The sequence below is a fragment of the Periplaneta americana genome, chromosome 6 (genome assembly GCF_040183065.1).
Source record: "Periplaneta americana isolate PAMFEO1 chromosome 6, P.americana_PAMFEO1_priV1, whole genome shotgun sequence".
Classification (NCBI taxonomy): domain Eukaryota; kingdom Metazoa; phylum Arthropoda; class Insecta; order Blattodea; family Blattidae; genus Periplaneta; species Periplaneta americana.
In genome coordinates, this window is record NC_091122.1 from 31310503 (window position 1) to 31323214 (window position 12712).

Here is a 12712-nt window from a genome sequence, read left to right on the forward strand (position 1 = left end):
TAGTAAGGGAGTTTTATACAATTGGGCCTCAGACATCTCATTTTTGCAGTATGCACTTTGCTTGTTTAAACAATGAGTAGGGTATCTTATTCATTCGCCGATCATGTGATCAACCCTAGAGAAACCTACATAGTAAGCCTTGCTTGGACATGGCATTTCAGCGGGACATTAGCGTATATGCTAATGCTCGTGGGTCCTTGTCACAGCAGACTCGACGACTGATCGGCGAGGGGGCGGAGGAAAGAGCGGGAGAGGAGGCCACGTTTGTAAGATACGAGGGTCTCGTGAGCTCTGTGCGTGACACGAGGCAGATGTTACTATTATAACATGCAGCGGTATATAAAGCTTTCCTTAAATTGCAGAAAATAAGTTGGAACGGATAATTATATATTCACTGTGACCTAAATTCCTGGATGAACATTGGAAACTGCATTGTGCTGGGATCCTGCAGAGCCGACAAGAGATGCCTCGCGGCCATGAAACGTGCTTTGATGCATTGTAATTTCCCTTTGCTTATTAGCGACGGGTTCTGGGAATAGATAAACGGCATATTTTCTGTACGCTAGTAGTTATTTAAAGGCGCTTTACAAACTGTAATTGTTGTGTAACATTTATGGGAAATAATACAGCATGTTCGAAACAGAGTTGGACAGCTTTCCGTCTTGCTAGCTGCTCCGTTACCCTCCTTTCACCTTCATTTAACTAATACACAGCTGCTGTCTGGAGGTGAGTTTGTTATGAAGTTTATTTAAATTAATAATAATAATAATCATCATCATCATCATCATCAAATGCTCTTCGGATTTGGCTGTTGGGCCTGTTCCGTCTCCTGGATTCAGCTGGTCCCTCCAACGCTTCTTTGGTCTGCCGATGTTTCTCCTTCTTCTTGGTGTGTAGTTTAGGATATTTTATGCTCGACCATGCCGAAATGTAGTAGTTATACACCTGGTAGCAGTCCTTTAATTAAAGTACATCTACTCATTAAAGTACAGGTGTTCAGCCAATGACAAGTCAGCTTACAGGTGTTCAGCCAATGACAAATCAGCTTTGTACCGTTATAAAACCGCAAGTATCGATTATTCTCGGATATGCAATCGAAAGAGAATTAGCGAGCAGTCACGGAGGCTGGAAATCCAATACTGTCGCAGAAGGTTATGTTCTGTTACTATAATAATTAGAGTTAATTGTAAATAATATTCAAATAAATTCAATTTGTCATCTCGTTTTTCAATTCTAAATCATTTTCAGGTTATATTAGAGTAATGTTCATCTTATTCTGTGCCAAGGTCAATGAAATTCGGCCTCGGAAAAAATCAATACTTTCGCGTCTGCGCACATCTCACAATTCAGGTCAGTTCGCACATAACCATAATTTTGAATACTTTCAAGTTATAAATATGGTCGAGCATAAAAAGTCGTATGAAACTTGCCTATAATGATAATTAAGACGCTCGTATGAAAATTATGAAACTCGCTTGCGCTAGTTTCATAAACAATCATACTTGCGTCTTAATTACTACCATTATAGGCTCGTTGCATAATGTACTATTGTGGTATTCTTTCTGGGGGCATTCTGATCACATGGTCGTACCAATTTCTTCTGTATGTATCTAAAATTGTAGTTATTTTTGTATCTTTAATATGTTGTGAATGTCCTCATTTCTTGTTGATCAAGAAGTGTATAACCTGCTAGTATACGACATCACAGAAACGTAACCATGTCATTCAGGTACTACCATCTGGTGGTAGATGAAACAAACGCACTGTCCGATATTACCCGATGTCCGATACTACCCAACTCTCCCCTACTTTATCCTAAAAATTGATCAACTTCGTCTAATTCTTTCGTTGCAAAAATAATATAATAATCCTTCTAGCGTAATCATAATAGCCTAAAATCTGTATCACAATAGTCTTCCTCATTCACACACTAATTACTGCTAGACTGATCAACATTCACCGCTTTTCTTTAGAAAAAAGCGAACATAACATTATTCTGAGTAAAAAAAAAATTAAAAATGATCCTTTCATTTATTCAAGAGCAATAATAAAAGTAACAAAGTATCACATCAAAGTTTTCAAAAAACAAAACTGCCTCTTCTTTTAAGGAGTTAGGTACAGCTTACAACAGTAAAATTTTGGAATATTTCAACATTTTTTTCCTCCATTACCGTATCTTATACAATAATAAAAATTACTATGAAAGAAATACTGTCCTTCTGCTATACGAAAAAAAAAATATTTTTTTAGCATTTGAAAAAAAAAATATTTTTAGCATTTGAAAAAATTATTTATTTATTTATTTTTTTTTTTTCCCAAAATTCAATTCACTGCGCAGTGATGAAGCGTTTCCGTATAAGTCAAAAACTATCCACCATTCTGTGATTAAATTTCTTCATTTATGCATGTCATACTTATAATATGGTGCAAGGTCACTTCTCTACCTTTGATATATTGTCTTACTTACTTACAAATGACTTTTAAGGAACCCGAAGGTTCATTGCCGCCCTCACATAAGCCCACCATCGGTCCCTATCCTGTGCAAGATTAATCCAGTCTCTATCATCATATCCCACCTCCCTCAAATCCATTTTAATATTATCCTCCCATCTACGTCTCGACCTCCCTAAAGGTCTTTTTCCCTCCGGTCTCCCAACTAACACTCTATATGCATTTCTGGATTCGCCCATACGTGCTACATGCCCTGCCCATCTCAAACGTCTGGATTTAATGTTCCTAATTATGCCAGGTGAAGAATACAATGCTTGCAGTTCTGCATTGTGTAACTTTCTCCATTCTCCTGTAACTTCATCCCGCTTAGCCCCGAATATTTCCCTAAGCAAATTATTCTCAAACACCCTTAACCTATGTTCCTCTCTCAGAGTGAGAGTCCAAGCTTCACAACCATAGAGAACAACCGGTAATATAACTGTTTTATAAATTCTAACTTTCAGATTTTTGGACAGCAGACTGGATGATAAGAGCTTCTCAACCGAATAATAACACGCATTTCCCATATTTATTCTGCGTTTAATTTCCTCCCGAGTGTCATTTATATTTGTTACTGTTGCCCCAAGATATTTAAATTTTTCCACCTCTTCGAAGGATAAATCTCCAATTTTTATATTTCCATTTCGTACAATATTCTGGTCACGAGACATAATCATATACACCTACTTTGTCTTTTCGGGATTTACTTCCAAACCGATCGCTTTACTTGCTTCAAGTAAAATTTCCGTGTTTTCCATAATCGTTTGTGTATTTTCTCCTAACATTTTCACGTCATCCGCATAGACAAGAAGTCGATGTAACCCGTTCAATTCCAAACCCTGCCTGTTATCCTGAACTTTCCTAATGGCATATTCTAGATCGAAATTAAAAAGTAAAGGTGATAGTGCATCTCCCTGCTTTAGCCCGCAGTGAATTGGAAAAGCATCAGATAGAAACTGACCTATACGGACTCTGCTGTATTTTCACTGAGACACATTTTAATTAATCAAACTAGTTTCTTGGGAATACCAAATTCAATAAGAATATCATATAATACTTCCCTCTTAACCGAGTCATATGCCTTTTTGAAATCCATGAATAACTGATGTACTGTACCCTTATACTCCCATTTTTTCTACATTATCTGTCGAATACAAAAAATCTGATCAATAGTCGATCTATTACGCCGAAAACCGCACTGATGATCCCCAATAATTGATATATTGTCTGATAAAAATAAATTAATTTAAAAAGTCAAATATCAGTATTTTCTTCTAACACAAAATAAAAATATATATATATTGTTTATGAAGGAATGTAGTTGAAACAGCATGACATTGTAAACATGAGTTTCAGAATAAAATAAAAGAGAACATGAAAAAGTTAACAAGTTTATGAGTTATGAGGGAAACGCTTCATCACTGCACAGTGAACTGTAGCAGTTTTGAATTAATATATATATATATATATATACATATATATATATATATATACATATATTTTTTTAATCCTAAAGTTTTTTTTTTTCATTTAGCATAAGGACACATACTAATTTTCATTATTGTACAAGATACATTAATGGAGGAAAAAAAATTGAATATTTCCACAAATTTTACTGCTGTAAGCTGTACCTAACCCCTCAATACATTTATAAGGCTGATAACGATATTTTAAAACTTTATTCGATATTGCTCCAGAAAGAGCATAAAATGTATTCCTATAATCGCAGTTTTAATTATTTTCAAATTGAGTCTTTGGTATATTTTAAATGTATTATACTAGCCGTACTTGACCCTAAGTTTCTTAACCAAGAAAAAGTCAGTTTTGAAAATAGGCCGCTTTATTTATCCGTTGCGATTACTTCCGTTTGACGTCTGGTGGGAAACAAATGACAATCGGCGTAAACACTTGAAAGTCAGTGTTAAAAATGCTTTTAGCATTAGTGTTGCTAAATAGTTTAGGTACGCTACCGTATAGGCTAATAGTCAATTTTTAACACACCTGCATAGCGTTAAAATATCCATTTTTAGGAACAGTTATTTTTTATTACTTATTTGAAAAAAGAACCGATAAGATATTTCGAAAATCCGCTTCCCTCGTGTTTTCAAAATAGTAATTCCGCAATACAGTCGCAGAACTGAATGTTTACGGTACGAAAGAAACTGCGCATTGTTGTCATTTGAATATTATCTCTATCACTGTCTGCAAATACTGACTGCTTTCGCAAAAATTGCATATCACTGAACTTGATCCTCTTGAATCAATAAACACAAAAAATGCAACATACCTGCAAGCAAAAAGCGTAGTTCTTTCTTTTAAATAACTCCTAACCGTTAACCGTGCGTGCATTCCTCAGTTGATACAAGGTTGCTAAATAATGCAAAAGACAGTAAGGCAATTCGCCTCAAGAAACCATTCCGCCTGGCATTTAAACAGTGGGTATGCAGCCCGCACAACAGTTCGTGTCGTCTTATCGTTCGATAACCTCGGGTGTTCGTGAGCACCTTGCCGTCGAGGGGAGCGGGGCAGAGGAGAAGAGGAGGAGGCAGATAACTCTGATAATAAAAGACACAACGAGGTTAACAATTTTTTATAGACGATGATGTAATAGCCTAGATCAAGTACAAGGATTCGCCTTATCTGCAGTTCCCTTGTCACAGACAACCTTCAAGGAAGAAGTTACATATAGGCCTGTAATGCTCTTGTGGAGAACCCGCAACACAGAAAAATTCATTCATTCACTTCAGAGTTAAGCTCAACCACGGTTTGTTTTTCCGCGTGTTTAGCTCTGGCATTCCATGCAGGCGACCCGGATTCGATACCCGACCAGGTCGTGATGAATTGGTGGTGAAAAAAGCAGGCGTTACATAAGATTTTCTTTAGGTGCTCCAGTTTCCCCTCTTTAATTCCACCAACACTCCTCAGCTCCTCCTCATTTTATCTTACTTACAAATGGCTTCTAGAGAACCCGAAGGTTCATTGCCGCCCTCACATAAGCCAGTCATCGGTCCCTATCCTGTGCAAGATTAATCCAGTCCCTACCATCATATCCCATCTCCCTCAAATCCATTTTAATATTATCCTCCCATCTATGTCTCGACTTTTCTAAAGGTCTTTTTCCCTCCGGCCTCCCAAATAACACTCCATATGCACTTCTGGATTCGCCCATACGTGCTACATGCCCTGCCCATCTTAAACGTCTGAAATTAATGACCCTAATTATGTCACGTGAAGAATACAATGCGTGCAGTTCTGTGTTGTGTAACTTTCTCCATTCTCCTGTAACTTCATCCCTATTAGCCCCAAATATTTTCCTAAGTACCTTATTCTCGAACACTCTTTAACCTCTGTTTCCCTCTCAAAGTGAGAGTACAAGTTTCACAACCATATAGAGCAACCGGTAATATAACTATTTCATAAATTCTACCTTTCAGGTTTTTTGACAGCAGATTGGATAACAAAAGCTTCTCAACCGAATAATAACAGGCATTTCCAATATTTATTCTGAGTTTAATTTCCTTTTCAGGTCATTTATATTTGTTATTGTTGCTCCGAGATATTTGAATTTTTTCACCTTTTCAAACTATAAATTTCCAATTTTTATATTTCCATTTCGTATTATGTTCTGGTCACAAGACATTATCATATAGGCCTACTATGTCTTTTCGGGATTTATTTCCAAAACTATTTCCTTACTTGCTTCAAGTAAAATTTTCGTGTTTTCCCTAACAGTTTGTGGATTTTCTCCTAACATATTCACGTCATCCGCATAGATAAGCTGATGTAGCCCGTTTAATTCCAAACCATGTCTGCTATCCTGAACTTTCCTAATGGCATACTCTAGAGCGAAGTTAAAAAGTAAAGGTGATAGTGCATCTTCTTGCTTTAGCCGCAGTGAATTGGAAAAACATCCGACCTACCATCTGTAAGATAAAACAGGCTGGAGAAGATTATGCTTTGGGTTAGTACAGGTTTCCGATGCTGATCTAGGTTCTAAGGACTTGGAGCTCCTGGCTCTGGGTTCGGGTTCATCAGTAGCCGATAGGACCTGAAATTTTAATATTAAATTCGGTTTAATTGTAATTTTTTGAAGACTGTAAAAATGAGTTTAACTGTAAACCAAAACCAGTTTCAACTAGTAAAAACTAATTTAAACAAACAATAGCATGAACAAAAGTGTACAGTAATGGCAAAAAAAAAAAAACAGGACCGACTCTTGTAGCTGATTTCAGAGCCTTGTTCACTCCAGAGCACGATAGACTGGTAACTAAGACTTTCGTGGTTCGAATTCTGCCTGGGAAGGAAACTTTTTTTCGTTCCTTATTCATATTCCCAATGCTTTTCGATTGTACCGATATTTTACTGCTTAATTAACTTATTATTCCCAGAATATGAAAATGAATTTTACATGAATCGAAGATTTATTCAGTATGGTATTTTAGGTTGGGGAGGAATGGCAAAATCGACTCTCCATCCTTTAAATTTGCTCCAAAAAAGAATCATCAAAATTTGTCGATATAAACCTTTTGATTACCCAACAAAATTAATTTTTCAGGAATTTGGTGCATTAAATCTAGAACAAATTTATAAACAAACATTGCTGATTTACTTCCATAAAAACCACAATCAATTTAAATTTGATCCTCACGAATACCATACGAGACAAAATTACTGTTTCTTTCTAAATACTCCGACATGCCACACAACGGCTGGATTAAAACACAGCAGAAGTTTTAGACCCAAAATATATAATGAATTAATTAGAGCTTACCCTGAGCTAAGTACACTTAACACACACAGATTTAAGAAACAAATCAGATTAATTATTTAATTGTTTAAGCTAATTGAGTTAAAAATTGATACTCTAATATTTATGTACTTTTGTATTTTCTATTTGTATATAGACCCTATTATTACATGCTGTATTATTTTACCATTTATTAATGTTTTGTGCTCAATGAACTCTCTTAATTTTGTGATATATTTTGTATATCTGATATGAACTGCGCCCGAGCACGAGCTTCTGCAATGCCTAATGTAGCTCAAGTGTAAAGTATTAAATAATAAAAAAAAAAATTGGAACAGATAACAGCAAATTTTTTTAGCTATTTTTCAATAAATTCCCCATCGGAATTCAGACATTTGTTATACTGTAAGATCAACTTTTGTGTCCCTGTGTCGTAGAATTCTACCGTCTGCGATCGGAACCAATGTGTGAACCATGGTATGACAAATTTCTCAATTCCAGTGGGGAATATGCTGAAAAATAGCTCAACAGTTGTATCTGTTCCATAATTTTTAATGAAATTGTTTTTTTTTCTGTAAACGGCCCCAAGGAAATTATTTTTACGGCCCTCGTAATTGCGCTCGAGTGGCCAAAATTTTTACAAGCACTTGTTTTGACATTATTAATACGGTGGAAGAAAAAAATAAGTTTTTTATCTGCCCCATGAGAATGTTTACTTGTTAAATGACTTGTCTCAATTTTGGAGCGTCGGGAATTGCCTCCTTCACCCGTGCATGTCATAGCGTTATTCAGGGATCATGATGAGGACATGCATGTATCCGATTGGGTAGGAATAAGTGAATTTCTGAATCTAAAAATAAAAAATGAAATGAAAGAAGTTCCACTGAATGAAGAAGTAGTAATTCCTCTGCAAGAGTGTTTTGCACACCAAGACAAATTATTTGTTTAAAGCTTACAACTGCTTTATGATTGCTGTGCTAAGTCTATAGAGTTCGAAGGTGATTATGTAGAATACAGTACATGTTCATTTTTAGATATGGTAACTTTTACATGATAGGCTTCCGCCGTATATAGTCCATACTACAGAACGTCCGTATGATAAAACCTCCATAACGTCAAAATGTCCATACGGTGAAAATGTCCATGTACTAAATGTCCATACGACAGAAAGCCCATATGATAAAACGTTCGTAAGGTGAAAATGTCCATAGTGTCAAACGACCATAATGTCCAAGCTCAAGGAAAATTCTGCTTGAATAGAACACAATAAATTTTATTCCATAACTCGTACAAATAAATTATTAATTATTATCGGGAACCGGAGCCCCACTTTTAAGATGGTAACCAATACTTTTAAGGTAGCTAGCTATATGAGAATTTCTCCATTTTCTTTGTACCTGTTGTAGTTTCTCACAATGTGGAGAATTTGTCTTTGATTCGTCAAATACATTTTATTCACCGGCTCTTCAATTTGTGTATGCCCCCCCTCTTGCTTGCAATATTTGTGTCCAAATTCATTTCCTTCGCGCTTTAGGCAGTGTATAAATCAACAAGTGGATGGATGTACAGCTAAAGCTCTTCCTCTTGCCTTAACACGGTTCAAAATGCACTTTACTTCTATACCTGCTTCATCGGCACTATGTAAATGCTTATCTGTGCCATCCCCGAATGTTATCCAGGTTGCTGTTAGTTATGATTGCAGCATTACAAATTTTCCTTTCCCTGCATCGCTAATATATTTTTGTCCTATCTCTATTAAAGTCATAATGTTGATACAGGTATCCACGAAAAGAAAGAAGTGGCTTACTCTTCTGTGATGGCACTAACTGAGGATTTCGTTCCATCTTCAAAAATTTCAGTTCTGGTTAGTACTGTACTTGAAATTTTTTACATAGATTAGTATAACTACCTTGAACAATGGATATAGTGTACATTATAGAGCTATGGACATTTTGACTCTGAACGATTTAACATGGACATTTTCAACGTGGACATTATCCCATGGAAATTTTGACGTATGGATATTATAATCCAGAACTTCATGTCTGGTAACCGCTACGAGCTTATAAGTACCGTTTCGTATAGGCGTATAAAACATTATTTTCATAACAATACATTGCACGTTTCTTTTCTACAGTAACCAACCTACTTTGAATATTGTCACCTCGTGATTCTTATATTTTTTACGTCTAGTTTATGTGGGAAAGCTTTCCTTGGCATTCCTGATTCAACATCTGGCAAGCAGCTGGAGAACTAGATGTGATATGAAATTGGACGTTCACGTTAAAACACCCTACTAAAGAGGCAATTATGTGAAATGCAAACTTTCTCGATTTATCACTATCAAATCAATCCATAGCTAACCAATCCCACACATCTTAAATGTCTTTTAGGTTTGCCAACTGAATCTAAAACTTTTGAGAAACCGAATTATCTGTTATCGCGCTTTCAATTTCTTACAACTCTTCGAAACCGACATCAAGCATTTCTTTCTATCACTCATCATAGAACGTCTTTATACTCATCTTCCTATACTGTAGAAATACCTCGCCTCTGGAATTCGTTACCTAATGACGTCAGGGACTGCCGGACTTTAACACAATTCAAAATTAAATTGGAAAATGTTGTCTTAGTTAATGTTTTTAGGTATTGCTAGAAGTATTGATTTGTGTTTTTTTTTAATCTAGATTAAAATTGCAAGTTTCTTGTTTATGTTACTTAATTAGTTAGGATAGAATTAATTATGATACTCATTTAAAGTTTGTGTGACTGCAACCTATGTATATTTTTGTGTGGCTTTACTTTGTTTACAGTGTTTTTTTCTCTCTTTCTCTTTATTTCTTGTGTAGCTTTACTTTGTATATAGTGTTTTTTCTCTGTTTATTTCTATTATTGTATTTGTATTCCTGGTGTTGTGGAAGAGAAGGCCTGATGGCCTTAACTACACCAGAATAAATAAATAAATAAATAAATAAATAAATAAATAAATAAATAATTTCTGCCAATTTTATTTAAGGAGTTGGGTACAGCTTAAAGGAGTAACATTTTGGAAATATTCAACATTTTTTTTTCCTTCATTATTCTATCTTGTACAATAATGAAAATTAGTATTGTTCTCCAACCAGGAGATCAACCGTGAAAGCAATGTGCTTACTATTGCGACATGTCTTGGAGCGAAGTAGATATATAATATTATCGTTATAACGTCTGTTTAAAAACCATGCGCTCTCCTGCATTTGTTATTTCCTGTATAGAGAGATTAAAAGACCAGGAGATTAACAGTGAGCTAATTTTGTAACTAGGGTAGTATAAACATGTGTGTATCAATGTTATTGTTTGTGCTGTGACAGCGAGCCAATAGAGATATGTGTACCCACGTGTGTGACCTTATGACATCAACATTCATTCACAGCATTACTCCCTTTCGTCTCAGCCGGCAGAGACTTTCTCGTGGTTGGAGCACAGTATGTGTAAACACTGTCCTTCTGCTATATGATAAACATATTTTTACGATTAAAAAAATATATATTTTTTTTCAAAATTCAAAGTTCACTGTGCAATGATGAAACGTTTCCCTCATAACTCAAAAAGTATCCAACATTCTGTGATGAAATTTTTTGTGTGTATTTATGTATGTCATATGTACAATATGATGCAAAATCACTTCTCTACCTTTGATAGATTGTCTGATAAAAAATAAATTCATTTTAAAAAATGGTCAAATATCTAACACAAAATAAAAAAAGTATTGTTTATTAAGGAATGTAGTTGAAAAAGCATGATATTGTAAACATGAATTTCAGCAATGAACACGAAAAAGTTAACAAGTTTATGAGTTATGAGGGAAACGCTTCATCACTGCACAGTGAAGGATAGTGTTTTACACATATTGTGGGACCATCGGATCTATGCCACTTCAGCGCTGTCGTCGTTCTTGGAAAAGTTAACGCCTCTACTCACCCCATTCCACTCGTTTCTCTCCCACTACGTCAAACAGCAGGCCATGAAACTTGCCGAATAGGGATGTTGCCAAACTTCCGTCAAACAGTGTCATGTCTCTTGAATATTGCTTCTAATAATGTAAGGTTAATTATTACTTATTCATAATTTAATTTAAGTAGGTCTAATGACGCTGACTGACTTATGCAAAATGCTATTACTTGCTTAATAATATTTCTTTCACCACTCCGTGCTACAGTATTCATGTTGAGTTGACAACACTGGACTGCAAGTGCAAATAAACTGTCCCGCAAGAAGGCTCAAAATTGTGAGTAGTGGGGAAGAGAGAGAGAGAGAGAGAGAGGGGTAGAAAAGAGAGAAATAGGAATACAGGGAGAGAAATGAATTGCCGAGGCTGAAAAGGAATTAAGGTTCAGTTCGCATATCTTACGGGGGCACAGATCCGATGGTAGGACTATACCAATGTTCATTATTGTACAAGATACAGTAATGGAGGAAAAAAATGTTGAATATTTCCAAAAAAATTACTGCTGTAAGCTGTACCTAACTAACCCCTTAAGTGTCTGAGCATGTGTGTTTCATTTCCGGTCGTAGACATTTCGGGGGAAGTCCTAAGCTAATTTCCGTTAAACAGTATATGGGTCGCGTATTGCCCAGAGCCACTGACGGTCTTGCTAACGGAAGAAGTGCATTGTGGGCTACTTTTAGCTGGGGTGGAATCCCTGTGGCTGGCCGGCCGACAAGCTGTCTGCTCCGTGGAAAGTCTGACTGCGACGAACCGTTCTCGCCTAATTTTACTACAAGATAATTCTAAGAAAGCTCACAGCTCTCAATTCAGCCTCAGTCTTAGAAAAAAGGATCGTTTCTCCAAAACCTGTCATGAATTTGGCACTCTTCGGCAACATTCGTACGCAAATGTCTGATTCACGGCTGTGAGGCTATTTTCGCTCGAAATAGCGTTGATATTAATACTTACTTACTTACAAATGGCTTTTAAGGAACCCGAAGGTTCATTGCCGCCCTCACATAAGCCCGCCATCGGTCCCTATCCTGTGCAAGATTAATCCAGTCTCTATCATCATATCCCACCTCCCTCAAATCCATTTTAATATTATCCTCCCTATTAATACGATAGCTTATTTCAAAACGCCGTCCCTTACGGAGCTTATTTCTGAATATATTCTGAGTAAAAAAGTCATATAAGCATTTGTCCTAACCTCAATACTTTCAGACAGAATTACGCTAATTTCAAGTTGTTTGTAAAGTATCATAAAGATAAAGAATGGACTACTGAGAAGTATCATTTCTTTAATTAGCTAATATTCTGAAGCTAAAAAAGTGTTGTGAATTCCATAATTGCTTCGTACAGATTTTTTTTTTTCGATTTTTAACTACAAAATTACATTTATTTACGTATTTATAACAACAATTGTTACAAATCATGCCACTCTTGTAAATTCTTTAAGACTGTACATTAGGATGCATAATTAAACTGTAATGAATCATGTTCCTAAA

At 35.8% G+C, this 12712-nt stretch overlaps 1 long non-coding RNA gene across 1 annotated transcript in view; it reads right to left on the reverse strand.

The window, feature by feature from the left end:
• Positions 1–12712, reverse strand: part of LOC138702192 (uncharacterized) — a 254011-nt gene that overhangs the window by 134368 nt on the left and 106931 nt on the right. The window lies entirely within an intron of this gene.